This window comes from Bidens hawaiensis, unplaced genomic scaffold, assembly GCF_021521415.1.
Source record: "Bidens hawaiensis isolate Kalapana, Puna unplaced genomic scaffold, B.hawaiensis_p1.1 tig00010900_1, whole genome shotgun sequence".
Classification (NCBI taxonomy): domain Eukaryota; kingdom Viridiplantae; phylum Streptophyta; class Magnoliopsida; order Asterales; family Asteraceae; genus Bidens; species Bidens hawaiensis.
Window position 1 is genome coordinate 494,847 of NW_027491843.1, and position 19,281 is coordinate 514,127.

The window sequence follows — 19,281 nt, forward strand, 5'->3', positions numbered from 1 at the left end:
TGAGTGTAGGAAAAGAATCTTGGAGGTATATGTTTTGTTCGGTCAGTTTTAATATACCCTTCTTTCATCTGTGAGACACATGCTGCATTGTCTTCGTAGATTGGAGTAGGACTTCCATTTTTCTCTAGTCCATAAGAAGTTACTATGAGTTGTGTCATAGATCTTAACCAAACACACTCTCTAGAGGCTTCATGTAGTGCAATGACTTCAGCATGATTTAAAGATGTTGCAAAGCGCCATGAAATTGCAGTTCCACTATTCTTAAACACGTACCCGGTTTGAGATATTGCCTGATGAGGATTTGATAAATAACTTGCATATGCATAACCAACTAACCCTTCCTTTGAATCGTTAGGATAAAATAAACCTGAATCAACAGTTCCTTTTAGATACTGAAAAATATGTTTAATGCCATTCCAATGTCTTTTAGTAGGGGCTGAACTGAATCTTGTCAATAAATTAACTACAAAAGAAATGCTAGGTCTTGTACAGTTAGTAAGATACATAAGTGCTCCAATTGCACTGAGGTATGGTACTTCGAGACCAAGAATCTCTTCATTATCTTCGCAAGGACGAAATGGATCATTGTCAACATTGAGTGATCTAACAACCATCGATGTGCTTAAAGGATTTGCTTTGTCCATATTGAAACACTTTAAGAGTTTCTCAGTATAATTTGACTGATGCACAAGTATCCCATTATGCATATGTTCAATCTGTAAACCAAGACAATATTTGGTTTTTCTGAGGTCTTTCATTTCAAATTCTTTCTTTAAAAGAGCAATTGTTTTATTAATTTTTTTTTGTGTCCCAATTATATTGAGATCATCAACATACACAGATATGATCACATTTCCTGATTTTGTCTTCTTAATGAAGACTTATGGACAAATAAGATTATTTGTGTATCATTTGCTTATCAAATAATCACTCAAACGATTGTACCACATCCTTCCAGATTGTTCAGTCCACAAAGGATCTTTGTAACTTGATGGAATACATTTCCTTAGGCTTTGAGCTAAATGCTTCGGGGAATTTAAATCCTTCGGGAATTTTCATATAGATGTCACTGTCTAGTGATATACAGTAAGCTGTGACAACATCCATAAGACGCATCTCTAAATTTTTAGAGACTACTAGCTGATTAAATATCTAAAGATTATTATGGCATCCATAACAGGGGAATATGTTTCATCATAGTCAATCTCTGGCCTTTGTGAAAAACCTTGAGCTAGGAATATGTTTCATCATAGTCAATCCCTGGCCTTTGTAAAAAACCACTACAAAAAAATGCCTTGTAGTGACATACAAAAAATGCTACTAAAAACCTCAAAAGTGCCACTAAACACCCATGTAACAATGTGCGGCACACAAAATAAGTGCCACTAGAAGTGGTGACGCTAAAGCCTTTTAGTGCCACCATTTTTATATGCCGCACTAAGTTTTTGTGCTTTTAGTGGCACTTTTTCTTTGCCACAATATCAAATAAGACTTTTGTGACATAATTTTTGTGTCTTTAAAAATTAATCCTAATTACATATCTATACTGTTTTTAGTGACACATTTTTATTTTGCCATAATCTAAAAATAACTTTTGCAACACAAATTTTGTGCTAGTAAAACCTATTTTCATTTAAATATATGTACTATTTTTTGTGACACATAATTTTGCCACATAAATCACAATATATAAAATATAAAATTGGAAGTTCAACAATATTATAAATGTAGAAATCATAATTTTATAACTTTGATAATAGGTTCAATCCGAAACATGTTCCAAATATCAGAAAAAAAAAACAAAAAAACTCTATAATAAGTAACATATTCCAACATGATGACTTTAATCGTTCTTTTGGGTGAGAATTTCATTTTCATAGAAATTGACTGCAAAGCTTCTCATGATATCTATCTACCATGCCATCATCAACCATTGCTCCATATATTTTTGTTAAATTAAACTTCCTTGTCTTTATGCAAGTGATAGGTTCTTAGTTGCTTCGAATCAACCCGCAACACCCCAACAAGTATTCATATCCTGAAATTCAATAAAATTGAATAACCATTTTTATCTAACAAAGTAATATTCCATATTTTGAGTCAGTTAGATCTAATCCATGGTAATTGCTCCTATCGATTGTAAGGTTTACAAGCAATCAAGTGTGTGTTCATTACAAGATGTGATAAGTTTTCCTAATGATGGTTTTGTGGTTAGTTTCACTTCATAGGATGGCAAAATGCAAGAATATTTTGCAGAACTCTGGAAATCAAAAGTGGCATCACACTTTAAAAGAGATTATGAGTTACGAGATGTCGAGATACCACAATGATACGAGATACAACATCTGAGCGGATCAGAACCCATGACCGAGATAGACAATTATAACTCGAATTACAAACTTCTGTTGATAAAAAAGCTAAATGAGGTTCACATTTTACTATTTTAGTTTATGAAAAGCTATGAAAGAAAAACAGAAAATTAGAAAATTGAATTCTACTTAAAAAATAATACTACTATCTGGTAACATATTAACTGTCTTTTGTTGAAGAAAAACCGAATTCAAAACACTGAAGAGCCACATACAAATAAATTGGAGCACTAAATTTCCCAAGTCAACACCATATCCAACGATTACCTGAACAATAAACAAAACCTTAGAATAACAAATCATCACAAGCTTTTATCACTCAATTCCAATAGCTCCGTTTTAAAACTTGAATTTTTCAAAGATTTTGGCTAAAATTACAACTAAGTAGATATCCTTGGATGTCTTGAGAGCTAGATTAAGTATTCACGTGCTAAATTTATAGAATTGTTGCGTTAAAACAACACATTGCATTAATTAGCCCAACAAACTATAACAAGTAGGCGTCTATTTCATAAACATCAATTAGTTTGTATACAGAACTTAACTAGGGCGAGGCGTTTGTGATTTTTTTATTGTTGCAGTATCAATTCATAAATAGTTAAAAGACTTCAAAGTTAAAGAACTCATTTGCTCTTAAGTTTATTATAAGATTTAAAAGAAGACATAAATCTTCATTCTATAAAATACTATTCTTATGAACTAGGTCTTATGCTAGCATCGGAAACATTTTATCAATTTAGTTTATTCCAAGTGGTTATGGTCTTAGTCATAGGAATGATAAACGTAATCGCAATTAACAAACCATAGTGAGCATATTAAGGGATGTACGTATCTGTGACGTATAGTGTTCGTATGGTTCACGAAATCGTAAAAGGAGGTTCAATTGATACCTGGTAACACAAATCAAACAGAATGAATTAACCAACTCAGGAGTGAAACGGCAGCGACTATTCGATGGTTGATAACCAAATGTCCTTTGTACGCTATTCCTCGATCATCAAATAGGCTACATTTGACAAGTGGGCCAGAGGCAGAAACCGCCATTCAGATGCGTGTTTAGGTATTGAAATGGATCTAGGTGCATCCATTTAATTTTATTATTATTATTATGTGTTTTATAATTATTCCTATTACTCTGTATTATTCAAATATCGTTTTCAAATTTTAAATATTTTTTAGTAGAAAATTTAATTTTAAATATTAATTATATTTAATCTTCCCACTCATTGAGAATATATATTTAATAGTAACTAGTTGGTGTACTCGCGCCCTGCGGAGGGGGCGTGAAATTGGCGATTTTGTCGTGTATTGTGGCGCAATAACGTTTTGTTAATGCATACGTGAAGTCTGTGTTGCTGGCCACGCTCGTCTCGCCACGATCCATATGAAACTGCTAAATGAATTGAAGTACATTTTATTGGCTCACGTTATATGTCCCAAAATTAATCCAGTCCAAAAGACACCACAAATCAAGTCCATAACACACCATAAATCGTCTCATAATGTATAATTTACTTTTACATAAAATGCACATCACATTATAATTTTTGCAACAATTCTTAATCTAAACTACACCGATAGATTTATAATCTATCCACAATTGCCAACATTTAAGCATATGAGTTTGTAATAATTGCTTTTGTAAAATCAAGCTTCATTTAGTTTTACTGTTTCATACAAAATAATGTTTATTCAAACCTTGCTTCTTTCTTGTTAAGCATATGATAGGCACATGTGAAAGCGTTTGTTTCTCTTTGAGAGGAAGACACATGCATAGGCAGTTGGCAAAGTGAAAGCTTTAATCACTTGTAACTCACGCACAAAATACGGTAGCAATAGAACTGAGCAACCCGAACCTAGATTTCGTTGATTTGTTGTCTCGTTTGTGATTTGGAAATTCCTAAAACAATTATCCAAAAGAGCCTGTAAGGAACCGATAAAATACCCAAACTACGTTATGGGACTTAAAATTACCTTTAGTAGTATAACCTGTAGTATGACCTTTTCTAGTCAGCATCCATGTAGTTTGAATCCGGTGACCGCTGATAAATTTGTAGTCCGAAACTGAATTTTCTTTATCTTTTGACATGTTAGTGATTTGAAAAAATAACTAAAGACAGTTAGAAATTAACTGAACCAAATCAGTTTACAAAAACATCAATTCATTTGAAAATACTCAAACTGCCCTTGCGAATTGATGATAATAAAGATGCATATTAATGGATATTGATTTAAGGCTCAGACCCATTTGAACATTACAGCAACACGGTTACACAAACACGGCTGCAAGATAAGTTGCAAATAGAATACCCAATTGCCATCCTATGTATATGCCAAGCCAAGTTTAAACTTACGTGTTAGTTAAATACCGTGTTCATCACAGCCTAAAGTTGCATTTACAATCACCCGAAACAATGACCTTAAATAGCCGAACATAGCCCATTTACAAGAACATCAATTTCTTTTAAAATACCAAAACTTACATCGTATTTACATTGAGTTATCAAGTTCTGCGTGTAACAAACAACAACAGAAGGATGCTTGTAACCGTAGTTGGCAACACTAACACACCTTAAGTACTTGTAAGCCACAAAAAATAAAAAATAAAAAATAAAAACCGTAGGAGTAGCACAATATCAAATTGGGAGTGATGACAAACTTGTTAATCTATAATATATATAAACGAAAACCCAAAAATCATAGGTGTCGTGATGTGGTCGCTCCCCATTTTTTTGAGTTACCAGATTTGCTTGATTTTTAAATTGAGTCTTCGCATGCATTTGATCCGAATTCACGTGTATGGGTATTACCAAACCCAGATATTCCTTAAACGGTTATAACATCTCATTAAATTAAAAATTAGTCTCACCAAATTATTGATATGAAAATCCTATAAAATAGGATATACTAAAAGTTATTATATGATTTTTTAAAAAAAATATAATTTATAATTAAAACACAATTTTATAATAAAAAAATAAGCTGGTTTTGGGTCTTACCAAACCCAAATAACTTTTAAACCGGGTTATAATATCTTAGTTATTTGTGAAACCTTTTTATCATCAAACTCTAAGTATATTATAAATTTTATTACAATAAATAAAATTAAACCCAAAAAAGTATATAAATATTAAAAACGAGTAATGTAAAACAGCCCCCGTAATACGGGGGATAAAAACTAGTTAATACATAAATAATAATTAAAATACCGTTTGGCCTTCATAGCAACATGCCAACACCACTCCTGGCCACTATAATACCACCAGTCCACCACCACGACATCACCGCCACCTAGGATTCCATAACTAACAACAGCATCCTAGAAAATCGTTTTAAGTGACCCGACAACGATGGTCGACGGAGCGACTCAGAAAAATCAAATCATTTTTTAGTAATTCATCTTTTAATCGATAAGTTCAATTTCCCTCTCAAATTAATATATTTCCCTCCATATTCATTAAATTTCCCTCTTATTCTCAAACTCCCTCCATGAAACTTCATACTCAAATTAAAACCCTTCCAAGTTGTCTGCTTCAAAATCAAAATCGATCCAAAAACTTCGTTTTATGCTCCAAATCAAAATCGCCAATTACCCAGTTCCAATTTTAACTTATTAGATTCAGGTATGTTGTTCTTTGCCCCTAGTTCGCTGAATATTGTTATCGGCCACTAGTTCCATTGACTATCAAGCTCACCTTTTTAGACTGATTTGTTTTGTTGATCAAATTACTATTATTATTATTATTATTATTATTATTATTATTATTATTATGGTTCTGACACTGTTGTTTTTGAGTCAAAATTGAGTCACCTGCTAGTGCTTAAAAGACCACTTACGGTGCAAGACGAAGCCATCAGGTATGCAAAATTGTAAACAATTTACTTTATGCTAATTGTCTTTGATGATTTTACTATATAAAGGATATTGTTAAATTATTAATATTTGTAATGCTCGGTAGTACTTGTTTATGGGTTATGACATGAAATTTGAAGATGCAATTTTGCCAAATGTTAAAGTCTCTTAGAGGCTTTTAAACATTCATTTAAGCAAATAACATCGTTGATACGTTACACTACAAATATAAACTGGGGTACTTTTAGCATATTAGACCCGATTGTTTTTGACCAATTGTTTTAGTTTTACCAATTGCAAAAAAGGGGGGAAAAACGAATGAGCATTTTTTACATAAACAGTTGATTGCATGCTTGAATTTGTCTGCATCATTTGTTTCTCACCACATTATTTTTATCCCACCAGGTTCAAGAGGAGCTTTTGTTTGAAAATTTTTGTTAAAAATGGAGTTGTGCTGTTTTAGCTTTTGCTAGGCTTTAGGTACTGGTTTTGTTTTGTTTTAATTGGTATTTAAGGCTTCTGTGTATTAAGTGATAATTGATTGAATTCCTGCATGTCAGTTGTTTCAAATGATGTTTCATATAGTAATTCGCCTTATAGTTCCTTGATGATGCTTTTATGATAAAGTGGAGGCTACATATAGTGAAGTTGTGATGGAGAGTTCAGATGTCGTTATTCAATGGAAAAATAGTTGGTAAGCTATTTAGGCCTATAATCAGACCAAACAATTAACCAACAGTTTGTGAATCGTTCAACGGTAAGTTTGTTTGTGTTTCTATATTAAATGAACGAACATAAACAAGGAATACCATTCAATTAACCAAATAAAAGAACAAGAACACTAATTCTTTTTTGTTGTTTTAATTGAATTGCGCATCCTTTAAAAATGCGTGCCAAGCAAATATGGCACACACAAAATGACATTAAAAGCCTAAACTTACATAGCGTAAATACTAAATGCCACTATAAATGTTTCTAAGAAGTTATGGCATATACAAGGTGCCGTTAAATATCTTAATTTAGTGACAAAAATACTAAATGTTACTAAAAGTATGTCCGAAGCAAGTATGGCATACATAAAGTGCCATTAAAACCTTAATTTAGTGACATAAATATTAAGTGTCACTAAAAGTGTGTGTGAAACAAATGTGGCATACGCAAACTGCCACTAAAGCATAAAATAGTGGCACAATAGTTAAATGCCATTAAAAGTATGTGCCACTAAATGGCATTTTTTTGTAGTGAACCTTGAGCTACAAGTCTAGCTTTGTATCTTGCAACTTCATTTCTCTCATTTTCTTTTCGTATAAAAACCCATTTATACCCTACAGGCTTTACAACCTTTGGTGTAATAATAGGTTCAAAAACCTTTCGATTGTTTAATGAATTTAATTCAGCTTGCATGGCATATTTCCATTTGTTCCAATCTTGTCGATTTTGACATTCATTTACATATTTTGGTTCATGATCATCATTTTCTTCCATAATATTGCTAGCCACGGAATAAGAAAATATATCATTAATATTTTCCATTTCATCTCGATTCCAAATTATATGTGCTTGACCATAGTTGATTGACAACTCTTTATTGGAATCATTTAATTCTTCCTTAGAAAAGATTATATCATTTACTCCTTCCTGAGGGAAAGTTTTGCCAATCATTCCTTCATTAGGGTCAGTATCCTTTTCAAAGCCCTTTCTTTTTCGAGGATTTTTATCCTTTGAGCCGATTGGCCTCCCACATTTTAAACGTTTTTGGGATACATGAGGTGCATTATTATGGTTTTGCTAACTTTGAATCTCAACTCGAGCTGAAGCATTAGCAGCAGGTATATGAAATTTAGTGACTCTGCTTATATCAGTAAATGCATCAGGTGACTGATTGGCAATTTCTTGTAAATGTATTATTTTTTGAACCTCTGTATCACTTTTGTTTTACCTTGGGTCTAGGTGTAACAATGATGGCACACACCATGATATATCTCTTTCTTTCTTTTTCATTTCTCCCTTAATTCTGGGAATATTGTCTCGTTAAAATGGCAATCAGCAAAACATGTTGTAAATACATCACTTGTTAAAGGTTCAAGGTATATTATGATGGAATACGTTCATATCCAACATATATTCTCAACCTTCTTTGAGGACCCATTTTGTGCGTTGTGGTGGTGCAGTAGGAACATACACAGCACACCCAAAAATTCTAAGGTGAGAGATGTTTGGCTCATTTCTGGAAACAAGTTGTGTGTGAGAGTATTTATAATTTATGTGACATTTCGGTTATCTGTTTTTTTCGTATTTGTAATCATTATCCGACCCGGGTTCGGGTTCAGGTAGTTTACCAATAAAGTCCGTATTTGTTTAATATTTTTATTTATTTTCTTGATTATAACTGTTTTGGACAAAAATCTGCTAAGGATAATGTATCCAAATTCATTTAGTGAGGATTAGTGCTATGATGATGAAAACAAGTATGTCTCGATTGCAAACACAAACACACGGGTTTGGTACGGGGAAAAGCCCTTGATCTGGTTCGGATCGCCGGCACAAAAACCCCGGGTGATGACAACTCGTCGATCACCACTTTATTAATATCAAAAATGAGGATACAAGGTTTGGAGATATTGATCAGTATTACAAAGATAGCTAAGTGAACGAGCTGTGAAAGAGAGAATGCTCAGGTGTGTGTGAATACAATGTGTTCTCTAACGGATCATAATCTCAATTATACATAAAAGATAATAACTCAATGGAGTTATTAATAATAAAGACTATTAATTAATAATCTCTAAAAATCCGCCATTGTCTTCAATATAATCGTAACAGCCACTTTGACCACGTGCTCCATCACTCGGGATGCGAAATAGGGGGTAGACCAGGTCTCTTAGCCGTTACATCTGTAAAATATAATGTTATACACAGGAAACAATCGTTAGTAAATAATAAGTACTGAGGATCCTTGATCCCGACGGGATCTGACTAAGGATCACTGATCTAAGAACTTATGCCAGGATAACGTATCCACAGTGTCAAATTTCTGTGCACTAACAATTGCCCCCAAAATGGCGGTTGTGATAAGATCACAGCTGTCATTTTGCCTTTGAATTTAAACTTCCTGCAAAAACATATGAGATTTGACAAGTTGGATATAATTGTCATATTTCAATGAAGTTTCCTTGGGAACTTCCCTTCCGGCTGTATATCCTTTTCCCTGCAAATCATGAACAACTGGTAACACGTGCTTAACCTGGGTGGATGGTCCATTTTTTGAATGGTGAAATCCGGGTTAAGATTTTTGGTAATTGCAAGTAAGTTTAATAAATAGTATCTTTTAACTATCTGTTGATTGTCTGTTATTTTAAAAGTTTGTCTGATATAGCTTTAGACTTGTTGAAAGTTTTGAGAAATATTCTTTAGCTAAGAGTGTTTAGGATAAAATATCCTTGCAAAAATAAACCAGGATCTTAAATCCTTATAAAAATAGATTGAGAATAATGAATCATTATATCTATAAAGATATAAACTGAAAGCAAATAAATGTAAACCGATAAACAAAAATCATATCGTAAGGTCTGGTTAGACCTAAGTTACCATAAGTATTGATCATTTTGCAATCCTTATAAAACTGAATTAAAGGATTTTGAATCCATAAGTATTGATCCTTCGGTGATCCTCAGAATCTAATTTATGATACCTGATGCAAATAACTTATGATATTATCTGGGATTAAACCCAATAAACCGGGGACAAGCCCATAAAATAAACTAGGGACAAGCCCGTGCAACTGGGGTCAAGCCCGTGAACTGGGGACAAGCCCGTGTAATCTAGGGACAAGCCCAAACTAGTGTTAAACTGGGGACAAGCCCAAAAACTGGGGACAAGCCCAAACTGGGGACTGGCCCAAGGATACGGATGTCAACTGGGGACTCGCCCAAACCGGGATTTAACCCAAACGTGAGTGACGTGAAAACGCCAAAACCTTAGCTAACATGAAAATGTTAGAAACCTTTGTCTTGAGATAACATGAAAACGTTATAAACCGGTGGTATGGTACGTCTACCATAAATCGTAAGATCCTCCATATAGCCGAAGACAATGAAATTGTCAGCCACTAAGCGTGTACTGGACCCGCTGCTCCGGACTATACGTTGGATAGCGTGCGATCCAGGCGAGAGTGTAGAAACTCTAATTTATAAGAAAGGTGAAAACCTTTAAACCTTGGAGGGTATGACCATCGGGGGTCATACCCAATCGTGGGCTAGGCCAAGGAAAATAGCGATGTACCTTAAGCGTGAGAGAGAGGTGGGCAACCTCTTAGACATTGAACCTCTTATTGAAACCTGCATTGTTACTTAAAAACTTGGAAAAGACAAACGTTAAAAATATATTATCCTTAAATTAATAAGAATCTGAAAAGGATAAGTGATCAGATAGATGTTACCGATTTTAGGATCCTAGATCATTTAAGGATACTCAATCCTCTTAAGATACTTGATCCTGATCAGAAAAAGTACTTCTTGAGGTGGATAGCATTCCATGCTCTTGGTAACCTGTTGCCTTCCATAGTGAGCAAATGATATGCCCCTTTTCCTGCCTCCGACTCGATCTGATAAGGACCTTCCCATTTGGGTGCTAACTTCCCATCAGCCGGATTGGTTGTATTTTGGAAAGCTTTCCTCAAAACTAAATCTCCTTCTTGAAATCTTCTGATTCTGATATTCTTGTTGTATGCCCCAGCTACCCTTTGTTGATAAGCTGCCATTCTGATCTTGGCCAGGTCTCTAAGTTCTTCAACAATATCTAAGTCTTCAAGAAGGATTTCTTCGTTGGCCTCAGGATCACGTATGCTTGTTCTAGCTTTGGGAACTACCATTTCTGTGGGAATTACAGCTTCTAAGCCAAACACCAATGAAAAGGGTGTCTGGCCTGTTGCATTCTTAGGTGTCGTTCTATCGGCCCAAAGAACATAAGGTAGCTCCTCAGCCCACTTTCCCTTCTTGGATCCTAGCTTCTTCTTTTGATTATTGATGATGATTTTGTTGCTAGAATCCGCTTGACCATTATCTTGAGTACTGGAGTAGAGGTTATCATCTTGATGCCCCAGCTGTCACAAAAGTTAGTGGTTCTTTTCCCGATAAACTGGGAACCATTGTCACAAACAATTTCCGAGGGGATACCAAATCTAGTAATAATATTTCTTTTAATGAAAGATATCACCTATTTTTCGCGTACTTGAACAAAAGCTTCTGCTTCTATCCATTTTGAAAAGTAATATGTCATTGCAAGCATAAATACTTTTCCTCCTGGTGCCTTATGTAGTTTGCCTACAATATCCAAACCCCATTTCATGAAAGGCAATGAAGAGGATATAAGATACATAGGTTCTGCTGGCTGGTGAAGGATGTTTGCATGTCTTTGACAAGCATCACATTTCTTTGAATATCCCACCGCATCTCTCTTCTTTGTTGGCCATAAGTATCCTGTTCTTAGAATCCTAGAAAACAGGGCTCTACCTCCGGTGTGATTACCACACTCACCTTCGTGAAAATCTTTGAGAACCTCTTGGATTTCAGGATCCTCGATGCACCTCAAGTATGGACCTGCAAGAGATTTCCTGTATAGCATATCATCTAATAAAATATATTGTGATACCTTGAGTTTGAAGGATTTGGGATTCTCAGTGGTTGGAATCTCTCCTGTTTGAATGTACTTCTTGATCGGGAGGATCCATGATTCTTGATTATTCGAGGATAATGGATTCCAAAGTACAATTTCTTTGTCATTCGTTATCTCCCCCACTTCTTGTTCTCCTATTGCTGGTGAGAGAACATGAATAATTGGGATCTTCGTGTCTTCTGGAATTTTCAGAGATGAGGCTAAATTTGCCAAAGCATCTGCCCCGACATTTTCTTCCCTTGGTACCTGTATTATACTAAACATCTCGAAGGATTTTGTCAATTCCTTCACAATTTCTAAATATTTGACCATATTTTTACCTTTCATAATATAAGAACCGTTAAAGTGGTTAGCTATTAACAAAGAATCTATATATATTTGAAGATATCTGATCCTCATGCTTTTGGCTAATTGCAAACCTGCGATCAGAGCTTCATATTCTGCCTCATTGTTGGTGGCTTGGAATGCACATGCAATGGACTGGGGTATTATATCCCCCTGTGGCGATTTTAGTAGTATGCCCAAACCTGTTCCTCTTACATTGGACGCTTCATCTGTGAAGAGGATCCGAGGATCCTTGGTTTCTTCAAGTTTTTGGACCTCTAGATCAGCTTCATTTTGCATGTCACTACTGAAATCAGCCACAATGCCTGCAAGCGCTTGTGATTTAATGTTGTTCTAGGCTTATACTGAATATCATATGCACTAGCCCACTTGGCCATTCTACCAGACATTTCTGGTTTTCTAAGCACATTCTTAACAGGATAGTTCTTAAAATAATAGTATATGTTTCAAAATAGTGTTTCAACTTGGTTGAGGCCATAATTAAAGCAAGAATTAATTTTTCAAGGTGAGAATACCTGACCTCTGCGTCCAAAAGACTTTTACTTGCATAATAAACGGGATGTTGTTCACCTTCGTGATCCTTCACAAGGACTGCACTTACTGCATTTCCTGAGACAGCCAGGTATAGATATAAGGATTCTCCATCCACAGACTTCTTTAGAGCTGGAGCCGAGGATAAGTAATCCTTTAAGGCTTTGAGCGCAGCCTCATGCTTTTCCGTCCATTCAAACTTCTTATTTTTTCTAAGAATGTCGTAGAAGTCTTTGCATTTCTCGGAGGATCTTAAGATGAACCTATTGAGAGAAGCTATTCTTCCCGTGAGCCTTTGGACATCCTTGGCATTTGTTGGAGACTTCAAATTGAGGATGGCTTCAATCTGCTCGGGGCTTGCTTCGATTCCTCTTTTAGTTACCATATATCCCAGAAATTTTCCAGCCTTAACACCAAAGTGGCATTTTGACGGATTCAATTTCATGTTATATTGGTCAAGGATATTGAATGCTTCCTCGAGGTCTTTAAGGTTCTAACACTCGTCAATTTCAGGTTAACTCCGTTAATCCGAACTCCGTTAATTCAAACTTAAGATCACACAAACTATAACGCATATCTCATTACATTTAAACTAGGGTTTAAATGACGCTTGACAATCACTACACATGTAGTCTTTCGGGATTGCACCGAAACGCACACGAGTCGACTGAAACCGTTGGTGAACAAACAATAAATATCATGAACAAGTATTTGATAATTATTTGTTACTTGGTGTTTATGTGTATGAAGTTTATTATGAATTATATAAACTAATTGTGCTAGAATTTAACTAGATGAAAATTTAGGGTGCAATGTGTAATTTCATTTAATAAATAATACTTAAACAAATTATTATCCCAACCCTAATTCCCCCACCCTTGTTCACGGCTGCTCCCCCTCCCCTCTTCATTAATTGATATGTTATGATCTGTTGAATAGAGTAATCTTTCAAGTAGAAATCTGTCTTGATAAAACTAGCTGCTGAACTATGTGAAAATACATGAAACTTGTTTGTTAATAGATAATTGCCATGTTTTGACTAAATTGCCCTTGTGGGGAGATAATTTACTAGTAATGTACAATGTTAGTATTTGATGCTTAAGTAGTTGTATACACATGTAACGTGTCACCAATGTGTTTGTTGAGTCACACATAATTCACGAACGAAACACGAAATGTATCTCATGCATAGGTATTATGTGCCGAGTCTAGAGACTCAATAGTAGTTTAAATACTTAGAGAATCTCATTTTTGTTTTAGAGAACTAGTGAGGATTTTATTTGACGCGCATCTCTCGGATTTGTTTTTGAATTCTTCGCAAACAGTGAGTTTCATGTCCCCTTTTTACTCTTTTTAAACGCTTTTATTTGGGGGAGATAACACACTCCAACGCTATAGATTTTGTTTAGTTTTTATATATCACTTGTAAGGCTAAGTGGTAAACAAACCAACTAAAGTCCTTCATAACATCGAACCGGTTAATATTTCGATAATAGCGAGTCAAGGTTGAGTAGTACTATTGGGTTTGACAAACCCCACCCAACTCTAACCTCGACTGTAGGTCGAGTGGGTGTAATTTTGGCTAACACATTACCATGGTCGTGGTTGACATGGTGGCAAGGACATTGATAAACAGTCAGCTTCGGTGTCGAACACTTAGTAATACTTGTTTTATAGGCTTGCTGCCTATTGATATATAATTGACTTAACATTATCTGGTAACGCAAACGCAAACGCAAACACTTAAACGCAAACATTTTCTTTATTTACCTATGTGAACTCACCAACCCTGTGTTGACACTTTTAGTATGTTATTCTCAGGTAGCCGAGGCGGGCGCGCGGTATTTTAACATGCATTCATTGAATACCATCGTTTTGAAAAACTTGTTTTAAAATTTTAATAATTGGGTTTTTAAGTTGTCTAGCGTGACTCAACACTTGGTTTATGATTTACGCTTCCGCACTCATTTAAATTTGATGTTCGTGGTTTGAAACTTTGAACATAGTGTTTGATTATAACTAATGAGTCCGATCCTGTTAGTTCACACCCTCTAACGGTAAAACTCCGTTAGTGGATTTTGAGAGTGTGACAGATTGGTATTAGAGCCATTGGTTATAGCGAACTAGAATTGCATGCATACTAGACTATAACCGCAACGACCCATTAGTTATGATCTTACGCACTGCATATAAGTATATAGATATGATATATATTTAGTTACTCATTTTCTTTATCTCTTAACCTCATTCATTCGTACGCGCGTAACCCATTGTTAGGATGTCGACGCCATCATCATCATCATCATCCGACCAGGTGACTCATGCCCATGGAAAGGAACCGCAGCTACCTACCTCGTCGCCAGCCCGAGGAGCCCCGGAACTAGAAGCCCCTGCACCGAAGAGGTATCGCCTATCTGGTGGCATATACGACGACGACGTTGGCTGAGATTGGTACCCGAGTCTGATCAGGCGTATGGTTTACCGCGAGCAAGTTCCCCCACTACCTCACCCGAGCCGTCCTGCATACCCCAACACCCTACCACCCATAACCGAACCAATAGAGCGTGTTCTCGCAGCTGTTGTTTCCTGTTTAGAGCGTGACGCCGGTTTTATGCGCTCGGCGAGAGCGAACGTTTCCGGATTGATAAGAGATGGAACCGAGGCTAGGGAGGAAATTTCCCGCCTGACAGCGGCTATGAAGGAAGTGCAGGATGCTAATGATCAGCATATGAAGATAATGAACAAAATGCAAGCAGAGATGATAGATTTGCGTGACCAAATATTTAGTGCAAGAGCCCTTGCAGCGACAGCTCTAGCCCGCTGCGACATACTAGGGGCGCAGATTGCCCCAGATGCAGAAGAACCTGAGGAAGAACCCGAGGAAGATACTGAGGAGGATGCACACTCGTACGTGTTCTCAAGCGACGACATCTCAGGGTGATAACACCTAGATGTCTGGAAGAAACGCTGGTCATGGTCGCGGTAACATTAACCTAACCGCAGCAGAACTCCAAACCCTACTGAATGACCATGCGGCGGAAGCTCTAGCTGCGCACGTTCAGAATCAAGCCAGAGGTCAAGCCGGAGTCTGTACTTTCAAGAATTACCTAGACTGCAAGCCTAATTCATTTGACGGAACTGAGGGAGCCATAGGTTTCCTGCATTGGGCCGAGAAGGCAGAGTCAGCTTTCGAGATGTGTAACCACCAGCCAGCAGGGTCAAGTTTGCTGCTGGAACATTGCAAGATTTCGCCCTCACCTGGTGGAACTCTAATGTGCAAATTCTTGTGTTGGAATTGGCAAATGCTATGAACTGGGAAGAATTCAAGAACATGATGCGAGGAGAGTATTGTCTTAGAAAGGAAATCTCGAAGCCGTAATCAGAATCTTGGGCGTTAAAGATGGTAGGTTATGAGATTGAAGCCTAGACCACCCGTTCCCACGAACTGGCGGTGATATGTCCGCGGATGGTTGACCCGCCGAGTAAGAGAATCCAGATGTATATCGATGGTTTGGTACCCCAGATTCAGGGTATGGTGACGTCTTCCAAACCGGCTAAAATTCAGCAAGCGATCCGAATAGCCCACAAACTGACGTACCAAGCAGTGGCACAAGGTGCGTTACCACCTAGAGGTTCCACCTCTAAAACCCGTGACAACTCAATCACTGACAACAACAACAACTCGGGTAATGGAAAGAGGAAATTTGACAACACCAGGTCCTCATCATCGAACCCCCCACAGCAACAACACTACCGCAAACCTGAACTCGCTCGGAACTTCAATAATCAGGGTTCCAACAATGACAACAACGGTGGCGGACAAGGTTCGAGTGGCTATGCTGGAAAGTACCCAAAATGCAACAAGTGCAACTATCACCATGCTAGCTCATGCGACCGTATCAAGTGTCTGAGATGCGGTAAAATGGGTCATCAGGCCAAAGACTGTAGGGGAGACCTAGCGGCAAAGGGTGCTCCTAAACAGCCTGCAACAACGAAAGGGTGCGTTGAGTGTGGTCAGGAGGGTCATTTCAAGAAGGATTGTCCCAAACTGAAGCATAATGAAAACAATGAAGGCAATAACAGTGGCGGGAGCAGTGGTAAAGGTAGAGCTTTCGTCATTGGGTCGGTCCAGGCCTGCAGCGATCCGAATATGGTTACCGGTAAGTTTCCTGTGAACGACTGTTCTGCTTCTGTTTTGTTTGAAACTGGAGCTGATAGGAGTTTTGTATCGAAAGCATTTAGTAAACTCTTAGACTTAACTCCAACCCCGTTAGATGCTAAGTTTCCTGTTGAATTAGCTGACGGTAAGTCTAGAAACAACTCATGTACTAGCGGGATGTAAGTTGAAACTGTCAGGTCATACCTTCGATATCGACCTTATACCCTTTACGCTTGGTAGTTTCGATGTCGTTGTCGGCATGGACTGGCTATCCGAGAATAGAGCTGAGATTATATGTCACGACAAGATAGTCCATATCACTACCTCTTCCGGCGAAATCATCTCGATACGGGGCGAGAAGAGCGGCATGACTACAAGCGTCATCACCCTCATGAAGGCGCAGAAATATTTACGAAAGGGTCATCTGGCGATTTTAGCCCATGTTGTCGAGAAACCCGCGGAGGAGAAGCGAATCGAAGACATACCGATTGTGCGAGATTTTCCGGAAGTCTTCCCGGAGGATTTTCCTGGACTCCCACATATTCGACAACTCGAGTTCCAAATCGAATTGGCCCCCGGTTCTGCACCCATAGCACGGGCCCCGCATCGGCTCGCACCGGCGGAGCTTCAAGAGTTGTTCACTCAATTACAAGATTTGTTGGATAAAGGTTTTATCCGACCTAGCTCGTCACCATGGGGAGCCCCTGTCTTATTTGTCCGAAATAAGGACGGGACTTTCCACATGTGCATCGACTACCGGGAGCTGGACAAGGTGACGATCAAGAACCGTTATCCCTTACCCCGAATTGATGATCTCTTCGACCAGCTGCAAGGATCGAGTTACTACTCGAATATCGATCTGAGGTCTGGTTACCATCAATTAAGAGTGCGCGAAGAAGACATTTCAAAGACGGCTTTCAGAACTCGGTACGGTCACTACGAGTTTTCAGTTATGCCTTTTGGCTTAACCAACACACCAGCTGTATTTATGGATCTCATGAACAGAGTATGCAAGGCGTACCTCGACAAGTTTGTGATTGTTTTCATTGATGATATCCTCGTTTACTCCAAGAACAAGACCGACCATGAAGAACACCTGAGGTTGATCTTGGAATTGCAAAAGAAGGAACAACTGTACGCTAAACTCTCGAAATGCGAATTTTGGCTTCACGAGGTTCACTTATTAGGAAATGTGATCAATGAGAATGGTATCCATGTCGATCCCGGCAAGGTAGAGGCCATCAAAAACTGGGAAGCACCTAAGACTCCGACTGAGGTGCGACAATTCCTAGGACTGGCTGGCTACTACCGACGTTTCATCGAGGGATTTTCAAAGATTGCTCAACCCCTCACCGCTTTGATTCACAAGGGTACTAAGTACAATTGGGGTGACGCGCAGGAATCTGCCTTCCAACTGCTGAAAACCAAACTCTGTAGCGCCCCTATCCTAGCCCTCCCCGAGGGAACGGAAAACTTTGAAGTGCACTGTGATGCATCGATACAAGGTCTCGGTTGCGTGTTGATGCAACTCGAGAAAGTTATAGCCTATGCCTCTCGACAACTGCGGATTCACGAGAAGAGCTACACGACCCATGACTTGGAACTCGGAGCTGTGGTGTTTACTCTTAAGATATGGAGGCATTACTTGTACGGTACCAAGTTTACCATTTACACCGACCACAAGAGTCTCCAACATATCTACGATCAGAAGGAGCTGAACATGCGACAGCGTCGTTGGGTCGAGCTGCTTAAGGATTATGATTGTGCCACCAAGTACCACCCTGGCAAGACCAATGTAGTGGCCGATGCTCTCAGCATAAAAGAAACCGATAAACCTAGACGAGTGCGAGCATTACAACTCACGATTCACGCCAACTTACCCGATCAGACTCGCGATGCGCAACTTGAAGCCTTGAAAGACGACAACCACCCATCAGAACTCATGTGGGGCATGGACAAGCAGCTTGAAACCAAATCGGACGGGGTCCGATATTTCGAAAACCGGATTTGGGTCCCTCGATACGGAGACTTCTGGAACTCCCAACGTGGAAATGGGAACACATTTCCATGGATTTCATCACGAGATTACCCAAAACACCGACGGGATGCGATACCATATGGGTGATCGTTGACCGGTCGACTAAGTCTGCGCATTTCTTAGCGATCAAGGAATCGGACAAAATGGAAAGTCTGACTCGCATCTATATGAAAGAAGTAGTGTCTAGACGCGGAGTGCCTGTCTCAATCATATCTGATCGAGATTCCCGTTTCACTTCGCACTTCTGGAAGTCACTACAGGGCACACTAGGCACCCGCCTTGATATGAGCACAGCATACCATCCTCAAACGGA

At 38.0% G+C, this 19,281-nt stretch overlaps 1 protein-coding gene across 1 annotated transcript in view; it reads right to left on the reverse strand.

Moving 5' to 3' along the window:
• Positions 1–19,281, reverse strand: part of LOC143536744 (uncharacterized) — a 157,314-nt gene that overhangs the window by 125,588 nt on the left and 12,445 nt on the right. The gene's annotated exons all lie outside the window — the stretch shown is intronic.